The sequence below is a fragment of the Palaemon carinicauda genome, chromosome 3 (genome assembly GCF_036898095.1).
Source record: "Palaemon carinicauda isolate YSFRI2023 chromosome 3, ASM3689809v2, whole genome shotgun sequence".
Taxonomy (NCBI): Eukaryota; Metazoa; Arthropoda; class Malacostraca; order Decapoda; family Palaemonidae; genus Palaemon; species Palaemon carinicauda.
Genome location: NC_090727.1, coordinates 199183996 through 199201661, shown reverse-complemented (window position 1 = coordinate 199201661; position 17666 = coordinate 199183996). Strand labels below are relative to the sequence as shown.

The following is a 17666-nucleotide window of genomic DNA, read 5'->3' as shown; positions in this document are numbered from 1 at the left end:
CTTCTCGATAGTCTGAAGGCAGTCAGTTTGAGAGCGAGGGGGTTTTGATGATACCTCTCGAAGTGGGGTTGTTTGAGAAGCTTTGGACTTGCAGGAAGGCTTCTTGGGAAGTCCATCAACATGTCCACCACTTCCGTGAACCATTTTCTCGCTGGCCAGAATGGAGCTACTAGGATCATTCGTCCTGAATCGAGGAGAGCGAATTTCCTGACGACCAGATTGACGATCTTGAACGGGGGAAACGCATGTGTCCATCCCCGTCCAATCCATCAAAAAGGCGTCTACCACTATTGCCTCCTTGTCCGGGACTAGGGAGCAGTAGTTGGGGATCCTCTTGTTCTGGTTGGAGGCGAAAAGGTCTATTAAAGGTCTCCCCCAGAATTTCCAGAGACTCTGACAGACCTGCTGGTTGAGGGTCCATTCTGTGGGAAGAACTTGCCCTTTCCTGCTGAGCATGTCTGCTCTTATATTCCTCTGTCCTTGCACGAATCTTGTTAACAGCTCTATCTTGTTCTCCTTCGACCATAGAAGGAGCTCCCTTGCTGTTTCGAACAGAGACAGAGAATGAGTCCCCCCTTGCTTCCTGATGTAAGCTAGAGCTGTGGTGTTGTCCGAGTTGACCTCCACTATCTTCCCTGACACTGAGTCTTTGAAGACCTTTAGGCCTAACAGAATGGCCATCAACTCTTTCCTGTTGATGTGCCATCCGATCTGACCCTTTTCCCAAGAGCCTGAGACCTCCTTGCTTCCTAGTGTTGCACCCCATCCTGATTCCGACGCGTCTGAGAACAACACTAGGTCTGGGTTCTTCTTGTACAGGGAGATCCCTTCTCCTAACAAAGCTGGATCTAGCCACCACATCAGATGATCCTTGACCTCTGCTGGGATGGGGAAGGAAAAGGAGTCTTCCTGTGTCTTCCTGTTCCACACCTTTGATAAGAAGTGTTGAAGAGGTCTTAGGTGCAGTCTCCCCAAAGAGACAAACTGTTCGAGCGAGAAGAGAGTTCCCAGTAAACTCATCCACTCCTTCGCTGAGCACTTCTGTTTCTTCAGGAATTCTCGGACCTTCTCAAAGAACTTGCTCTGTCTCTCCTGGGAGGGAGAAGCCCGAAAATGAACTGAATTCAGAACTATCCCCAAATAGAGAATAGTCTAATTCGGCTCGATCTGAGATTTCTCTCTGTTGATGATGAGACCCAGTTCTTGAGCCATCATGAACGTCTTTTGTAGGTCCTCCAGACATTTTTCTTTCGACCGTGATCGCATCAACCAATCGTCCAGATAAAAGGATACCCTTATCCCCTCTTGATGCAGCCAGCCTGCCACGTTCGCCATTATCCTGGTGAAGACTTGAGGAGCAGTGCTAAGACCGAAGCAAAGTGCCCTGAACTGGAAGCACTTGCCCTGGATCACAAATCTCAGGTATTTCCTCGAAGTCGGATGGATGGGAAAGTGAAAATAAGCGTTCTGCAGATCGAGAGACACCATCCAGTCCGCTGGACGTACTGCTGCCAGCACAGACTGAGTCGTCTCCATTATAAACTTCGTCTTCTCCACGAAGACGTTCAGAGAGCTGACATCCAGGACGGGTCTCCATCCACCCGAGTTCTTGGGTACCAGAAACAGGCAATTGTAAAAGCCTGGGGAGGAAAGGTCCAAAAATGGTATTTTCATTATAAAATGACAAATTCGTAGATAATTTGTATTTTTCCTAACTATACAAACCTTAGCTATTTACATGGGGTAATTACTTCGGCGTAGCTGAATGACGAGCCATTAGAATTTTAACGAGGGTTTACTACCCCACCGCTAGTTAGCAGGGGGTAGGGAGGAGTACCTTGCTACCCCCCCCCTCGCACACACTAGTGAATGCTTCACTTTGCTTAGAGGTAGGACTTATCCCGGGGGACAGGGCTGGCGGGCAAATATGTGTAAATAGATAAGGTTTGTATAGTTAGGAAAAATACTAATTATCTACAAATTTGTCATTTGTTCCGTAACTGAAATACAAACCACGCTCTTTACATGGGGTGACTCAACCCTTAGGAAGGGTGGTAAGTCCCTGCCATACTGGCTTTGGCTTTGCCTGGGGGCTCCATATTCGAGTGTGTAAGTACTCAGGAAATAAGGAGTCCCTGCGCCTCGCTAGCATGCTGTGAAACTGCTGCGGCCTACATAAGCTGTGTGCGAAGGTGAGGAAGTGACTCGTCCTAGGAAGTTGACCTGGAGTTCTTCAGATGGAATTCTAGACAAGACTCTCCCAATACCACCTCGTCAGGGTATGGGGACATGCCAGTATTACACCTAATACTAGGAACACAAGGGAGCATGGTTTACCTGCAGTGGTTTGAGGTCAGCTATGCAGAGCACCAAGGATGCTGCTTTCTCCAAGGGAGGACAGGATGAAGAAAAGAATAAGGGCCAGACAGATCTTTTCATTCACGCAGACTAAAACCGGGTAACAATGCCCTCAACCTTCTGCTACTTGTCCATTAAGGAGCCTGAGGTTAGACCAGCTTTTGTGCAGCCACCACAGGGCCGATAGAGAACGTATCGAGCCTCCTGTGTGTCACGTCTTGCAGGTAGTGGGCCGTGAAGGTGGTCTGACGCTTCCACACCCCAGCTTGCAGGACCTGCGTCACTGAATAATTTTTCTTGAAGGCCAGGGACGTAGCTATGCCCGACATCCCGCGCTCTATGGCGACGTGACGGAGAACGGTCAGGAGTCAAGGCCAGGTGTATTACCTTGCGAATCCAGGCCGAGATAGTATTCCTGGTGACCCTCCTCTTCGTTTTCCCAGTGCTCACGAACAAGGCTTGCACCTGAGGACGAACTGCAGCTGTTCTTTTAAGATACAGCCTCAGACTCGTTACTGGGCACAGTAGGAGATGGTCTGGGTCATCTATTACAGAACGAAGACTCGAAATCTGGAAAGAGTCAAACCGAGGGTCCGGCACTCCCAGATTCTGAGTCTTGGCAACAAACTCAGGGACGAACCTGAACGTTACCTCCCCCCATCTCCTTGAATGGGCGATGTCGTACGAGAGACCATGCAATTCGCTGACTCGCTTGGCCGAGGCCAATGCTAGCAGGAACACCGTCTTCCAGGTAAGGTGGCGATCTGAAGCCTGGCGTAATGGTTCGTAGGGAGGTCTCTTAAGAGACCTGAGAACTCGAACCACGTTCCATGGAGGAGGTCTCACTTCCGACAGAGGGCAGGTAAGTTCATAACTTCGTATGAGTACGGAAAGTTCCAGCGAAGGCTGAGTGATAGCCTTTCACTGCCGAGACTGAAAGGCGCATTTCTTCTCGCAAATACACGAAGAACTCCGCTATTGCTAGAGTAGTGGCATCGAGTGGAGAGATACACCTTCCACGACACCAACCACAGAAGACTCGCCACTACGCCTGGTAGACCCCTGGGGATGACTTGCGCAGGTGTCCAGACATCCTATTCGCAATCTTTCAAGATTTTCGGTGATCAATCTATTCTGAAGAAGTGTTTTAATTCTTTCATTCTACCTTGTTTTGAGTATTGTTCTCCTGTCTGGTGTTCAGCTGCTGAATCTCATCTTAATTTTTTGGACAGAAACTTACGGTCTATTAAATTTCTTATTCCTGATCTAGATATTAATCTCTGGCACCGTCGTTCAATTAGTTCATTATGCATGTTGCATAAGATTTTTCATAACTCTGACCATCCTTTACAGTCAGATATCCCTGGACAATTCTATCCTGTTCGTAATACTAGGCAGGCAGTTAATTCTAATAGCCAGGCCTTCTCCATCACGAGGCTCAATACTACGCAGTACTCTAGAAGTTTTATTCCAGCTGTAACCAAGTTGTGGAATGATCTTCCTAATCGGGTGGTTGAATCAGTAGAACTTCAAAAGTTCAAAGTTGGAGCAAATACTTTTTTGTTGACCAGGCGGACATGAGTCTTTTTATAGTTTATTTATAACATATTTGTTTTTGATGTTGTTAATAGTTTATATATGACATGTCTGTTTTGACGTTGTTACTTATTTTAGAATGATTTATTGTTAATTTGTTCTCTTCATTTATTCATTTCCTTATTTCCTTTCCTCACTGGGCTATTTTTCCCTGTTGGAGCCCCTGGGCTTATAGCATCTTGCTTTTCCAACTAGGGTTGTAGCTTGGATAGTAATAATAATAATAATAATAATAATAACTTGTTGCGAAAATCCTCTCTCAGTGAGGAGATGCTGGATAGTCTCCAGGCGTGAAGTCGAAGCGAAGCTACGGCTTTGTGGAAGATGTTGGCGTGTGGTTGTTTGAGTAGCTCGAGACGTGGAGGGAGTTCTCTCGGAACCTTCGTGAGGAGTTGCAGATGGTCCGGGAACCATCCTGTGTGATGCCATAGCGGAGCTATAAGGGTCATTGATAGATTGACCGATATTCTGGTCTTGTTGAGCACCCTCTTCATCAGACAGAACGGGGAAAGGCGTACACATCAATGTTGTCCCACCGTTGTTGGAAGGCATCTTGCCAGAGAGCCTTGGGGTCTGGGACTGGGGAGCAGTACAGCGGGAGCTTGAAGTTCAACGCTGTAGCGAACAGATCCACAGTCGGGGAACCCCACAAAGTCAGGACTTTGTTGGCTACTTGAGGATCTAAAGACCACTCGGTACTCGCTATCTGCGTCGCTCTGCTCAGACTGTCGGCGAGCACATTCCTTCTGCCTGGAATGAAGCGAGCCGCTAGTGTGATCGAGTGGACTTCGGACCATCTCAGAATCTCTACTGCAAGATGGGATAGCTGTTCTGAAAAGGTACCTCCCTGCTTGTTGATATAAGCCACCACCGTGGTGTTGTTGCTCATCACCACCACAGAGTGGCCCGCCAGGACTTTGTGGAACTTCTGAAGTGCCAGGAACACGGCCTTCATTTCTAGCAGGTTTATGTGAAGGTACTTTTTTTATTTTGACCACAGGCCTGAGGTCCTGTGGTTCAGAACGTGGGCCCCCCACCCTTTCTTTGATGCGTCCGAGAACAACATCAAATCCGGGGGAAGGACGAGAAGATCCACTCCCTTTCGTAGGTTCTCGTCTGCCACCCACCACTGGAGGTCTGTCTGTTCCGCATGACCCACAGGGACCAAAGTGTCCGAGGAATCATGTCCTTGATTCCACTGGGACTTGAGTTGCCACTGGAGAGATCTCATTCTGAGGTGACCGTTGGGGACCAGACAGGCCAGGAAGGAGAGGTGACCGAGGAGACGTAACCACGATTGGGCTGGAAGCTCTTCTTGTCTGAGGAAAGGACTTGCAACTCTCCTCAGCCTTGCTATCCTGTCGTCTGATGGGAAGGCTTTGTGGAGATTGGTGTCTATGACCATGCCTAGGTATACCAGTTTCTGAGAGGGCTGCAGAGAGGACTTCTCGAGATTTACCATGACCCCTAGATCCTGGCAAAGTTCGAAAAGCTTGTCTCGGTGGCGAAAAAGGGTTGCCTCCGAGTCCGCTAGTATCAACCAGTCATCCAGATAACGAAGGAGACGGATGCCGATCCTGTGAGCCCACGATGATCAAGGTGAACACTCTGGTGAACACCTGAGGGGCTGTGGAGAGACCGAAGCACAGCACCTTGAACTGCTAGATCTTGTCGTCTAGGCAAAAACTTAAGTACTTCCTTGAAGACGGATGGACTGGGATCTGGAAGTACGCGTCCTTCAGGTCCAGTGTACACATGAAGTCTTGTGGTCTCACTGCAAGTCTGACCGTGTCTGCTGTCTCCATACTGAACGGAGTCTGTTTGACAAACCCGTTCAGGGGTGAGAGGTCGATGACTGGTCTCCAGCCTCCAGACGCCTTCTTTACAAGAAAGAGTCGACTGTAGAAGCCTAGGGATCCGTCCACTACCTCTTGGAGAGCGTCCTTCTTCAACATGGTCTGGACTTCTGCCCGGAGGGCCTGCCCCCTTACTGATCCCATAGTAAGGGAGCTCAATGACACTGGATTCGCTGTCAGGGGAGGTAGAGAAGCTGTGAACGGGACGCGATAACCCTGACCGATCACGGAAATCGTCCAGGTATCTGCCCCAAGTTGCTGCCACCTTGCCGCGCAACTTTGTAGGCATCCCCCCACTGGTGGACATGCAGGGGACTGCCAATACTAGCGTCTACGGCCTCGGCCATTTCCTCTAGGATTTTTACCTCCCCTGGAGGACTTTTTGCTCCTTCTGCTCTTGGCAGGAAAGGGCTTAGACACCTTCGGCTTTGCTGCTGTCGTCTTCTTTGTGTCCTTAGCTGGATGGGGCTATTGGGCTGCTGGAGGTTTGTAGGGCCTCAATGTCAGGGCCCTATGGATGAGGGAATCCTGGTTGGACTTCCTCCACCTCTCAGCGGTTAGCTCCACGTCCTTAGGCTCAAATAAACTCTTACCGAGCACGGAAGTGTGTCTGAGCCTGCTAACATCCGAACTGGGGACCTTCTGGTGGAATCTCTCAGCCACTGCGTCCCCTCGTTTGAGAATCGTGTTGGCCCACAAGCTCGAGACTTGATGGGCCAGAAACTCAATGGTCCACGTGCCTGAGAGCAAGAATGTCTCCTGTCTCCAGTGCCTTCCTGGTGCTTTCTTTGGACAGGTCCTCAGACCGCACCAGGATGCCCAGAGACCCCAGCCAGATGTCAAACTACGAAGTTGAATGCATGGCACACTTCGCCACCTTCTCCTGGCTTAGGATCTCAGTAGCTGAATAGGACACATGCCAGTTGGAGAGTCTCTTTAGAGGGACTCCCCCGGTGAGTTCTACCACGGAGTGGTGAACTGGAAGACCCAAACAAGTCTCCTCAAGGATCTCAAAATACCTCCTCTGATGGACTCGAGGAGGAGGGAGGAGCTTGTTACCGGCGCTGAATCTACTGGAGGAGGCAAGCACAGAGAGTTGGCCCTCGACCTTGTCTCTGGCACTCTTCATCCCTTGTGACCAGGGCAAAGCTGCACTAGCCCTAGAGGGTTTCTGGGTGCCGTAGACTCGGTCCAAGACCGTGTCCTTACCCTCACGAGGAGGAATCTCTAGGTCTGGAATCCCATTGAGGTTCCTCATGAGGGTCAGAACTTGCCAGAACGCATGTTCTGACTCTTGGTGCTCTCCTCCTGAAGGACTGGCAGCAGAGTCTCCTGTCCCCAGTGGCTCTTCCTGGGGGGACTCGTGGACATCCTCCGAAGGTCTAGCTGGCTCCTGTCTGATCCTTGCCGACGACTTGGGAATCGTCTAAGAGTCCTTCGGTTCCCTCCTGGGAGGAATACAGGACTCGAGTAACGATGGATGCAGGTTTTTTTCCACCCCTGTTCGAGAAGACTTTTCAGGAAGAGACGGAGTTTCCCCCATTGGTGCGATGGGGGAACGGTCCGGATCGTCCGACTCTCCTGAGGATGGGTAATCCTCATCCGCAGGGGAGGGAGAGAAAGTCTGGGGGGGAGAAGGAGCCTTGCGCAAAGATTTTCGAGGAGACAGGATAGCCCTCGGAGATGTCTCCACGGAGGGGACTCCTCTCTTCCTCTCCAGGGGGGAGGCAGCCGCCACTGATTTGTGACCTGAGTCAGAGAGCATAGGCTTCATAGCCTGCATTAGAGCTCTGACCAGGGTCCCGAACCAGGGCTGCTGGCTGACAGTCGCGCTGTCAAACACTACCTCTGGGGGGAAGGGGATTGTTCGATCCCTTGGAGGAGTCGACAAACGAGGGTTCGCCTGAAGAGAAGCTGAAATAAGAGAGTCCTTAGACCTGTCCGGGAACCATCGCTCCTCCGGCGAGTGCGCTGTTCTGCGCTTGTGGGGAGGGAAACGAGATGATGACCTGTCAGCCTGACGACGATCGCGCTGGAGGTCGCGCGATGAGCCCTGTCCTGGGTCGCGCGCGAAAGGATCGTGCGCAATAAGAATTTCGCACTCGCGCAGGCGTGCGAGGGAGCGGTGGCGCGCAGGCGATGGCAAGGGCGCGCGTGGGAGATGGCGAGGGCGTGTGGCGCGCAGGAGCTGGATCGTGAGGAGGGGTTGAAGGCTGGATGCGAGGGCGCGCAGTAACCTGATGCAGTACTGTCGGGTGAGAGTGAGTAGTAGCGCATGGGCGCGTATCTGGAAGTACTGGGCGAGGGCGTGATTGCCCAGCCTTGTGATACCGCGAGGGTGGGTCTGCGCGTTGGCGCGCAGGTGAGCGCTGAGCAGTCTGTGCAGGTATGTTAACCTGAGGAGACCATGGGTGCGCAGGGGATCGTGGGCACGCATGGCTGTGATGGGCGTGCAGGGCGCGCGATCGGATTAGGGCGCACAGGTGTGCGCTGTTGAGTTGCATGGGGCGCCTCGGGCGCAACTGGAACGTGACGCGCGCAACTGGAACATCGCGCGCGACTGGAGGAGTGCGTACAGGATTGCGCAGTCTGGAAGGAGAGTCCAGGGGTACCTGTGAGCGCCCGTGCGCTAACTTAGGCACCTCCTGGACTGCGCGCGATGGGCGTGCCTCGCGCCTAACTCCAGAAGGGCGCTGAGAGTCTAGAGGTACCTGTGAGCGCCTGTGCGCTAACCTAGGTGCCTCTTGGACTGCATGCGACGTGACAGGAACCGGTGGGCGCTGGAGCGCAGGTGGGCACGTGCGCGCAGGTGAGCGCTGGCGCTCTAGATCACGAACTGCTGGTGGGCGCCGGGACGCATTAGGTTGTGGGCGCGCAGGGGAACCCTGGCGCGTAACAGGAACAGGTGCGCGCAGGTGAGCGCTGTGGCGCTAAGTCTGGAACAGCAGCAGCAGCATGAGGGCGCGCAGGTTTAACCTGGCGCTTAAGGGTATGAGGCGCAGATTTGCGCTCAAGTCTCTAATGCCCCGAGGGGACCGGTGCCTGCGCAATGGCAGGTTTAGGTGGCGCGTAATGCGCATCAGCATCCTCAAAGGGTGACGGCAGGTCAGTAGGTCTGGAGGGAGACTGGTCATAGGGGCCCGAAGGACGACCTTCCTCCGAAGGGGATCGCGAACGATCTCCGAAGAGGTCTAAGGTGGTAGCTGGCAGGATCGGCGAACGGCGAGTCGTCTCCTCCGCAGAGGACTGTGGGGACGACGAGCAGAAGAGGCGCCTCCTAACTCCCTTGTGAGGAGAAGGAAGACCTCTACGGCGAAGGGGAGGACGAGCCTTCCGCCTTATACGCCCACGAGGGGCCGTGGAGTCAGCGAGCTGACCATCGTAGGGCCTCCGCAGAGGAGTATCTGTAAGTGAACTCCCCCGAGGGGGAGAATCACTGGCAAGAGAGACCGTAGGACTTAGTTCCTCCCTCGAAGGATGTTCGGAGGGGGAAACTAAGCCTTCAGCTACCTCAGCAACAACAGGCACAGGGGTTTGACTAGACCCACCAGATGCCTCCGTTACAACAACGTCAACTACAGACAGAGGATCTATCCCTGCTGTAGTTGGCGATTGTTTAACAGTTGCACCTAGTTTGATCATGTCAAACAGGACTCCCCTGGAGGGCGAACCCTGAAGCCCCAAGGAAGCCCAAAGCTGTAATAAATCATTGTTATTTACAGACAAATCAATATTTAAATCCTCCTCCGGGGGAGGAGGGGCAGCTGCCTCGCTATGGGAGGCAACTACCTCTCCCGCACCCCGGGATCGGTCAACAGCAATACGGTCTACGCTACCACTCGCCAGCCTCTTGGAAGAGACCGCTCGAGTGGAAGCTTCGGAGGAGGAAAGGGCTACGGAAGAAGAAGTCTTGGAATTTTCTCTCTTCAAAGAAGCCTCTGAAGGAGGAATATCCCTTTTAGACTTTTTCTTCCGGCGCCGGGCAAACCTCTCCCACTGGGAGGTAGACCACTCCCTACATTCAACACATACGTTACCGCTATCACACCCTTGGCCCCTACAATGAGGACACAAGGTGTGGGGATCAGTGTCGACTGCCGACATAAAAGTCCCACAAGGGCGGCCAGGTAGTCCAGGACACGTACGCATATTCAGTAATAGAGGCCAACTTCAAACACACTCTGAGGAAGAAAAAGCAAAACAGATTAATGGCAGTCAAAGCGAGGGAGAGAGCAGACAGGTCTGTTCTCCGCCCGAGCCAAAAGTAAAGTGAAGCATTCACTAGTGTGTGTGAGGGGGGGGTAACAAGCTACCCCTCTCTACCCCCCGCTAACTAGCGGTGGGGTAGTAAACCCTCGTTAAAATTCTAATGGCTCGTCATTCAGCTACACCGAAGTAATTACCCCATGTAAATAGCATGGTTTGTATTTCAGTTACGGAACAAATAAATTTTTGAACACTTACCCGGTAGTTATATATATAGCTTACGTGCCTCTTGGACTGCGTGCGATGTGACAGGAACCGGTGGGCGCTGGAGCCGATTGGATAGCCAGGTGTAGCACCTCTGCGCCCTAGCGAGGTACCTAGGAACCATTCCAGGAACCCTCATATATTCATTGCCTCTAGTCTCTTAGAGGGGAGGAGGGTGGGACTTTAATTATATATAACTACCGGGAAAGTATGTTCAAAAATTTATTTTATAATGAAAATACCATTTTTAAACATAAGACTTACCCGGTAGTTATATATATAGCTGATTAACACCTTTGGTGGAGGGTTAGAGAAAGCTAGTATATCTGGAATTCTGCTTAAGAGTTAATTAAAACAAACTTAAGGGTTCATACCTGATAAGGAAGCTGACTTCAATGATTCTCTGCTAGCCTTATGATATCCAGCGATCCTCCCAGGGGGCTGAAGATCTCTTAGGGACTGTCAAACCAGTGTATATACCTCATTATGACAGAACCTCCTCCAATAACCAGTTCCAGGCACTCTTCAAGGAACAAAATTGACCACCTGACTAAAATCAGTGATTGTGGAAGACTGACCACAATCTCCACAAACAACCATAAAAACAAATAAAAGTTCCAAGAGAAGAAAAGGTTATTGGGATTATGGAAACGTAGTGGTGGATCCTTCCCCCACTACTGCACTCGCTATCACGAATGGTCCCAGAGTGTAGCAGTCCTCATAAAGAGTCTGGACACGATTCAAATAGTGTGAAGTGAACACAGATTTACTCCCCCAAAAGGTTGTGTCCATAATGCTCCACCACAATCTATTCTGCTTGAAGGTCATTAAAGTTGTTATAGTACTAACCTCATGCGTCTTGACCTTAAAATCTTGAGGCCAGTCTCACTGTAATGTGTATGAGCCTCTCTTATAAGAGTCTGATGAAGAATGAAAGGACATTCTTGACCTCTGTTAACGAGGGCTTCTTAATCGAGCACCAAAGAGCTTTCGACTTGCCTCGCAACTCTTTCATTCTGCCTGGGTAGAACTTCAGGGTTCTTACTGGACACAAGACACTCTCCAACTCCTCGCCCACCATATCCGAAAAATTCGGAAACTCAAAAGCCTTGGGTCAAGGTTGAGAGAGGCGGTCATTCCTGGCGAGAAAGCCTAACTGCAATGAGCAGATAGCTTCGTTATCTCGAAAGCCAACGTTTTACTAAACGTATGAATCAACTTATTCTTTTAGTTGTCACAAGACTAACAAAAAAAAAATAGTTTTCATCGTGAGGTCCTTAAAATGAAGATGAATGCAAGTGCTCAAGCCTGTCACTCATAAGGAACTTCAGGATTGAGTCCAGAATCCAAGCTGGTGAATCCTGGTTGTTTGATGTTTCAAACAAGTTGAGAAGTTCCTGTAGGACTTTATCAATCGAAAGGTCCAAGATACTGTGCCTGACAACAGTCGCTAACACACACCTGTATCCCTTGATGGAAGAGGATGAACAAATGAGCTTCCTTCGAAGATAAAAAAGGAAGTCAGCAATCTGAGTTGTAGAGATACTGGAAGAGAAAACAGAGTTGACTCTGCACCATTCTCTAGAACCTCCCACTTGGATTGATAAATCCTGATGGTAGAAGTCCTTATTGCTCTTGTAAAAGACTTAGCTGCCTCTTTCGAAAACCTCTAGTTACTGTGATTTTCCAAAAGGTTGAAGGTAGCTAGAAGAAGAGCTTGGAGATTTGAAAGGTAACTTTCCAAGAGAGGTTGTCTGAGTAAAACTACTCTTAATGGAAGACTTCTAAGAGAGTCCACCATCCCTTCCAGTATCTCTGTGAACCATCCTCTTGAGGGCCAAAAGAAGGCCACTAAAGTCACATGGTCCCTTCGTGTGACACAAACTTTTGTGTCACCCTGTACAGGAAATAGAATGATGGAAAACGTACACATCCAGATTGGACCAGACTAACAGGAAAGCGTCTATGTGGACTGCTTCGAGATCTGGCACTGGAGAGCAGTAAGTTTCTAGTCTCTTTGTCTGCTAAGTCACGAATAAGACTATACAAGAACGACACCAAAGTCGCCACAGATTCTTGCAGATTTCTCGATGGAGTGTCCATTCTCCAGCTGAGACTGTTCTGCCATAAGTTGTTCTCTCTTTGAAAGAACCTTGTTAGAAGGAATACATTCTTCTCCTTAGCCCAGATGAGAAGACTCCTCTCAGTCCCGTAAAGGAACTTCGAGTGGGTTCTGTCTAGCTTGGCAATGAAAGACAATTCTGTGGTGTGATCGGCATAGACCTGCACCAATTTGTTCCAAACATGACAAATTCGTAGGTAATTTGTATTTTTCCTAACTATACAAACCTTGGCTATTTAATATGGGTACTGTAATTACTTTTGGCGTAGCTGAAATGACGAGCCATTAGAATTTTAACGAGGGTTTACTACCCCACCGCTAGTTAGTGGGGGGGGGGGGGGGTAGGGAGGGTAGCTTGCTACCCCCCCCCCCCCACCCTCACACACACCTGTGCTTGAGCTCACTTTGCTTAGCGGTAGGACTTCACGGGGGATAGGGCTGGCGGGCAAGTTTGATTAAATTGCTAAGGTTTGTATAGTTAGGAAAAACACAAATTACCTACGAATTTGTCATTTGTTCTGTAACTGAAATACAAACCACGCTATTCAATATGGGTGACTCACCCCTTATGAAAGGTGGCAAGTCCCAGCCAGCACTGGATTTTGGCTTTGCCCGGGGACTCAGTATCTGAGTGTGTCAGCACTCAGCAATAAGGAGTCCCTGCACCTCGCTAGAACCTTGCTATGCAAGGGGTGCGGCCTACGTAAGCTGTGTGTGAAGGTATGAAGTGTGACTCATCCTAGGAAGTTGACCTGTAGTCCTTTAGATGGAAACTTTAGGCTAGGACTCTCCCAATACCACCTCATCAGGGTATGGGGACATGACAGTATTAACTTAATACTAGGAACACAAGGAAACATGGTTTACCTGCAGTGGTTTGAGGTCAGCTGTCCAGAGAACCCAGGATGCTGCTTTCCCCAAGAGAGGGGAGGATGAAGAAAAGAATAAGGGCCAGACATACCTTTTAATTCATGCAGACTAAGACCGGGTAACAATGCCCTCAACCTTCTGCTACTTGTCCATTAAGGAGTCTGAGGTTTTAAACCAACTGTTGTGCAGCCACCACAGGACCGATAGAGAACGTATCGAGCCTCCTGTGGTTCACGTCTTGCAGGCAGTGGGCTGTGAAGGTCGTCTGATGCTTCCACACCCCCGCTTGTAGAACCTGCGTCACTGAAAAGTTCTTCTTGAAGGCCAGGGATGTAGCTACGCCCCTGACATCATGTGCTCTAGGGCGACGTGACGGAGGAGGGTCAGGATTCAGGGAGAGATGGATCACCCTATGAATCCATGCCGAGATGGTATTCTTGGTAACCCTCCTCTTAGTTCTCCCAGTGCTCACAAACAATGCCTGCACTTGCGGACGAACTGCAGCCGTTCTTTTGAAATATAGCCTCAGGCTCCTTACTGGACACAGTAGGAGATGGTCTGGGTCATCTATTACAGAACGAAGACTCGAAATCTGGGAAGAGTCAAACCGAAGGTCCGGCACTCCCGGATTCTGAGTCTTAGCAATAAATTCAGGGACGAATCTGAACGTTACCTCCCCCCATCCCCTTGAATGGGCGATGTCATACGAGAGACCATGAAGTTCACTGACTCGCTTGGCCGAGGCCAAAGCTAGTAGGAACACCGTCTTCCAAGTTAGGTGGCGATCTGAAGCCTGGCATAATGGTTCGTAGGGAGGTCTCTTAAGAGACCTGAGAACTCGAAACCACGTTCCATGGAGGTGGTCTCACTTCCGACTGAGGGCAGGTAAGTTCATAACTTCGTATGAGTACGGAAAGTTCCAGCGAGGAAGAAATGTCCACTCCTTTGAGCCTGAAGGCTAGACTTAAGGCTGAGCAATAGCCTTTCACTGCCAAGACTGAAAGGCGCATTTCTTTACGCAAATACAAGAAGAACTCCGCTATTGCTGGAATAGTGGCATCAAGTGGAGAGATACCCCTTCCACAACACCAACCACAGAAAACTCTCCACTTTGCCTGGTAGACAGATGCGGATGACCTTCGCAGGTGTCCAGACATCCTGCTCGTAACTTGTTGCGAAAATCCTCACTCAGCGAGGAGATGCTGGATAGTCTCCAGGCGTGAAGTCGTAGCGAAGCTACGGCTTGTGGAAGATGTTGGCGTGTGGTTGTTTGAGTAGCTCGTGTCTTGGAGGGAGTTCTCTCGGAAGTTCCGTTAGGAGTTGCAGAAGGTCTGGAAACCATTCCGCGTGATGCCATAGCGGAGCTATAAGGGTCATCGAAAGATTGACTGATATTCTGGTCTTGTTGAGCACCCTCCTCATCAGACAGAATGGAGGAAAGGCGTCTACGTCAATGTTGTCCCACCGATGTTGGAAGGCATCTTGCCAGAGCGCCTTGGGATCCGGGACTGGGGAGCATTACAGCGGGAGCTTGAAGTTCAGCGCTGTAGCGAACAGATCCACAGTCGGGGAACCCCACAAAGTCAGGACTTTGTTGGCTACTAGATGATCCAAAGACCACTCGGTACTCACTATCTGCTCAGACTGTCGGCGAGCACATTCCTCTTGCCTGGAATGAAGCGAGCCGATAGTGGAATCGAGTGTGCTTCGGTCCATCTCAGCATCTCTACTGCGAGATGGGATAGCTGCTTTGAAAAGGTACCTCCTTGCTTGTTGATGTAAGCCACTACTGTGGTGTTGTCGCTCATCTCCACCAGAGTGACCCGCCAGGTATTGTTGGAACTGTTGAAGGGCCAGGAATACGGCCTTCATTTCTAGCAGATTTATAAGGAGGCAATTTTCTGATTCTGACCACAGGCCTGAGGTCCTGTGTTGCAGAACGTGGGCCCCCCACCCTTTCTTTGAGGCGTCCAAAAACAGCATCAAATCCGGGGGGAGGACGAGAAGATCCACTCCTTTTCGTAGGTTCTCGTCTGTCACCCACCACTGAAGGTCCGTCTGTTTCGCAGGACCCATAAGGATCATGACGTCCGGGGAATCGTGACCCTGATTCCAATGGGACTTGAGTCGTCATTGGAGGGATCTCATCCTGAGGCGACCGTTGGGAACTAGACGGGCCAAGGATGAGAGGTGACCGAGGAGACGTAACCACGATTGGGCTGGAAGCTCTTCTTGTCTGAGGAAAGGACTTGCAACTCTCCTCAGCCTTGCTATCCTGTCGTCTGATAGGAAGGCTTTGTGGAGATTGGTGTCTATGATCATGAATAGATATACCAGTCTTTGAGTGGGAAGCAGAGAGGACTTCTCGAGATTTACCATGATCCCCAGATCTTAGCAAAGTCCCAGAAGTTTGTCTCGGTGTCGAAGAAGGGCTGACTCCGAGTCTGCTAGGATCAGCCAGTCGTCCAGATAACGGAGGAGACGGATGCCGATCCTGTGTGCCCACGACGATATTAGGGTGAACACTCTGGTGAAAACCTGTGGTGCTGTGGAGAGACCGAAACACAGCACCTTGTTGTCTAGGCTGAATCTTAAGTACTTCCTTGAAGACGGATGGACTGGGATCTGGAAGTACGAGTCCTTCAGGTCCAGTGTACACATGAAGTCTTGCGGTCTCACTGCAAGTCTGACCGTGTCTGCCGTCTCCATGCTGAACGGGGTCTGCTTGACAAACCTGTTCAGAGCTAAGAGGTCGATGACTAGTCTCCAGCCTCCAGACGCCTTCTTTACATGAAAAGAGTCGACTGAAGAAGCCTGGGGACCCGTCGACGACCTCTTGGAGAGTGCCCTTCTTCAACATGGTCTGGACTTCTGCCCGAAGGGTTTGCCCCCTTGCCGATCCCATGGCAAGAGAGCTCAATGACACTGGATTCGCTGTCAGGGAAGGTAGAGATGTTGTGAACGGGACGCGATATCCTTGACTGATTACGGAAATCGTCCAGGAATCGGCCCCGAGTTGCTGCCACCTGTTTGCGCAACTTTGTAGGCATCCCCCCACTGGTGGACATGCTTGGGGACTGCCAATCCTAGCGTTTGCAGCCTCGGCCGCTCCCTCTAGGATTCTTTCCTCCCCTGGAGGACTTTTTTCCTTTCTTGTCCTTGACAGGAAAGGGCTTAGACACCGTTGTCTTCGCTGTAGCTGCCGGTTTCGTGGTCTTGGTAGGACGTGGTTGCTGGAGGTTTATAGGGCTTCGATATTAGAGCTCCATGTAGGAGAGTCCTGGTTGGATTCCCTCCACCTCTCAGTCGCCTGCTCCACGTCCTTAGGCTGGAACAAGTTCTTCCCCATAATGGAAGAATGTCTGAGCCTGCTGATCTCGGTACTGGGGACCTTTTAATGGAATCTCTCAAACACCGCATCTCAACGTTTCAAGATGTTATTAGCCCACAAGTTCGAGACTTGGTGGGCTAGAAACTCGATTGTACGAGTGCCTGAGAGTAAAAAGGTCTCCATGGCCTTCCTGGTACTTTCTTTCGACAAGTCCTCTGATCGTAACAGGATACCCAGAGACCCTAACCAGATGTCCAGCCACGAAGTTGCCTGCATGGCACACTTCGCTACCTTCTCCTGGCTAAGGATATCTGTTGCCGAGAACGAGACCTGCCGGTTGGAGTCTCTCTAGAGGGACTCCCCTGGTAAGCTCTTCCAAAGAGTGGTGTAGGGGAAGAGCTAAACAAGTCTCCTCCATGATGTCAAAGTACCTCCTCTGATGGACACGAGGAGGCGGGAGGAGTTTGTTGCCGCCGCTGGATCGGCTGGAGGCAAGCTCGGAGAGCTGGCTCGACCTTGTCTCTGGCATTCTTAACCCCTTGAGACCAGGGCAAAGTCGCACTGGCCTTTGAGGGTTTTTGAGTACCAAGGACTCGGTCCGAGACCGTGTCCTTACCCTCACGAGGGGGAATCTCTGGATCCGCAAACCCATTGAGATTCCTCATAAGGGGCAGAACCTGCCAGAACGCATGCTCTGACTCCTGCAGCTCCCCTCCTGAAGGGCTGGCAGCGAAGACTCCTGTCCCCAAAGGCTCTTCTTGGGGGGACTCGTGGACATTCTCTAAGTGCTTGGCTGGCTCTGGTCTAACCCTTGAGGATGACTTTGGCAAAGTCTTAGAGTCCTTCGACTCCCTCCTGGGAGGGATGCAGGACTCCAACAGGGATGGTGGAAGGCCCTTCTCCACCCCTACTCAAGAAGACTTTCCAGCACGAGGAAGGGTTTCCCTCATTGGTGCGATGGGGGAACGCCTCACCTCGCGTGACTCCCCTGAGGACGGGAAATCTTCGTCCGAAGGGGAGGGAGTGAAAGTCTGGGGGGGGTGAGGAGGCCTTCCTCAAGGAC

The 17666-nt window shown here is 50.8% G+C and overlaps 1 protein-coding gene across 3 annotated transcripts in view; it reads right to left on the bottom strand.

The window, feature by feature from the left end:
* The window catches only part of tos (Exonuclease tos), a 330838-nt gene that overhangs the window by 281585 nt on the left and 31587 nt on the right, over positions 1-17666 (bottom strand). The gene's annotated exons all lie outside the window — the stretch shown is intronic.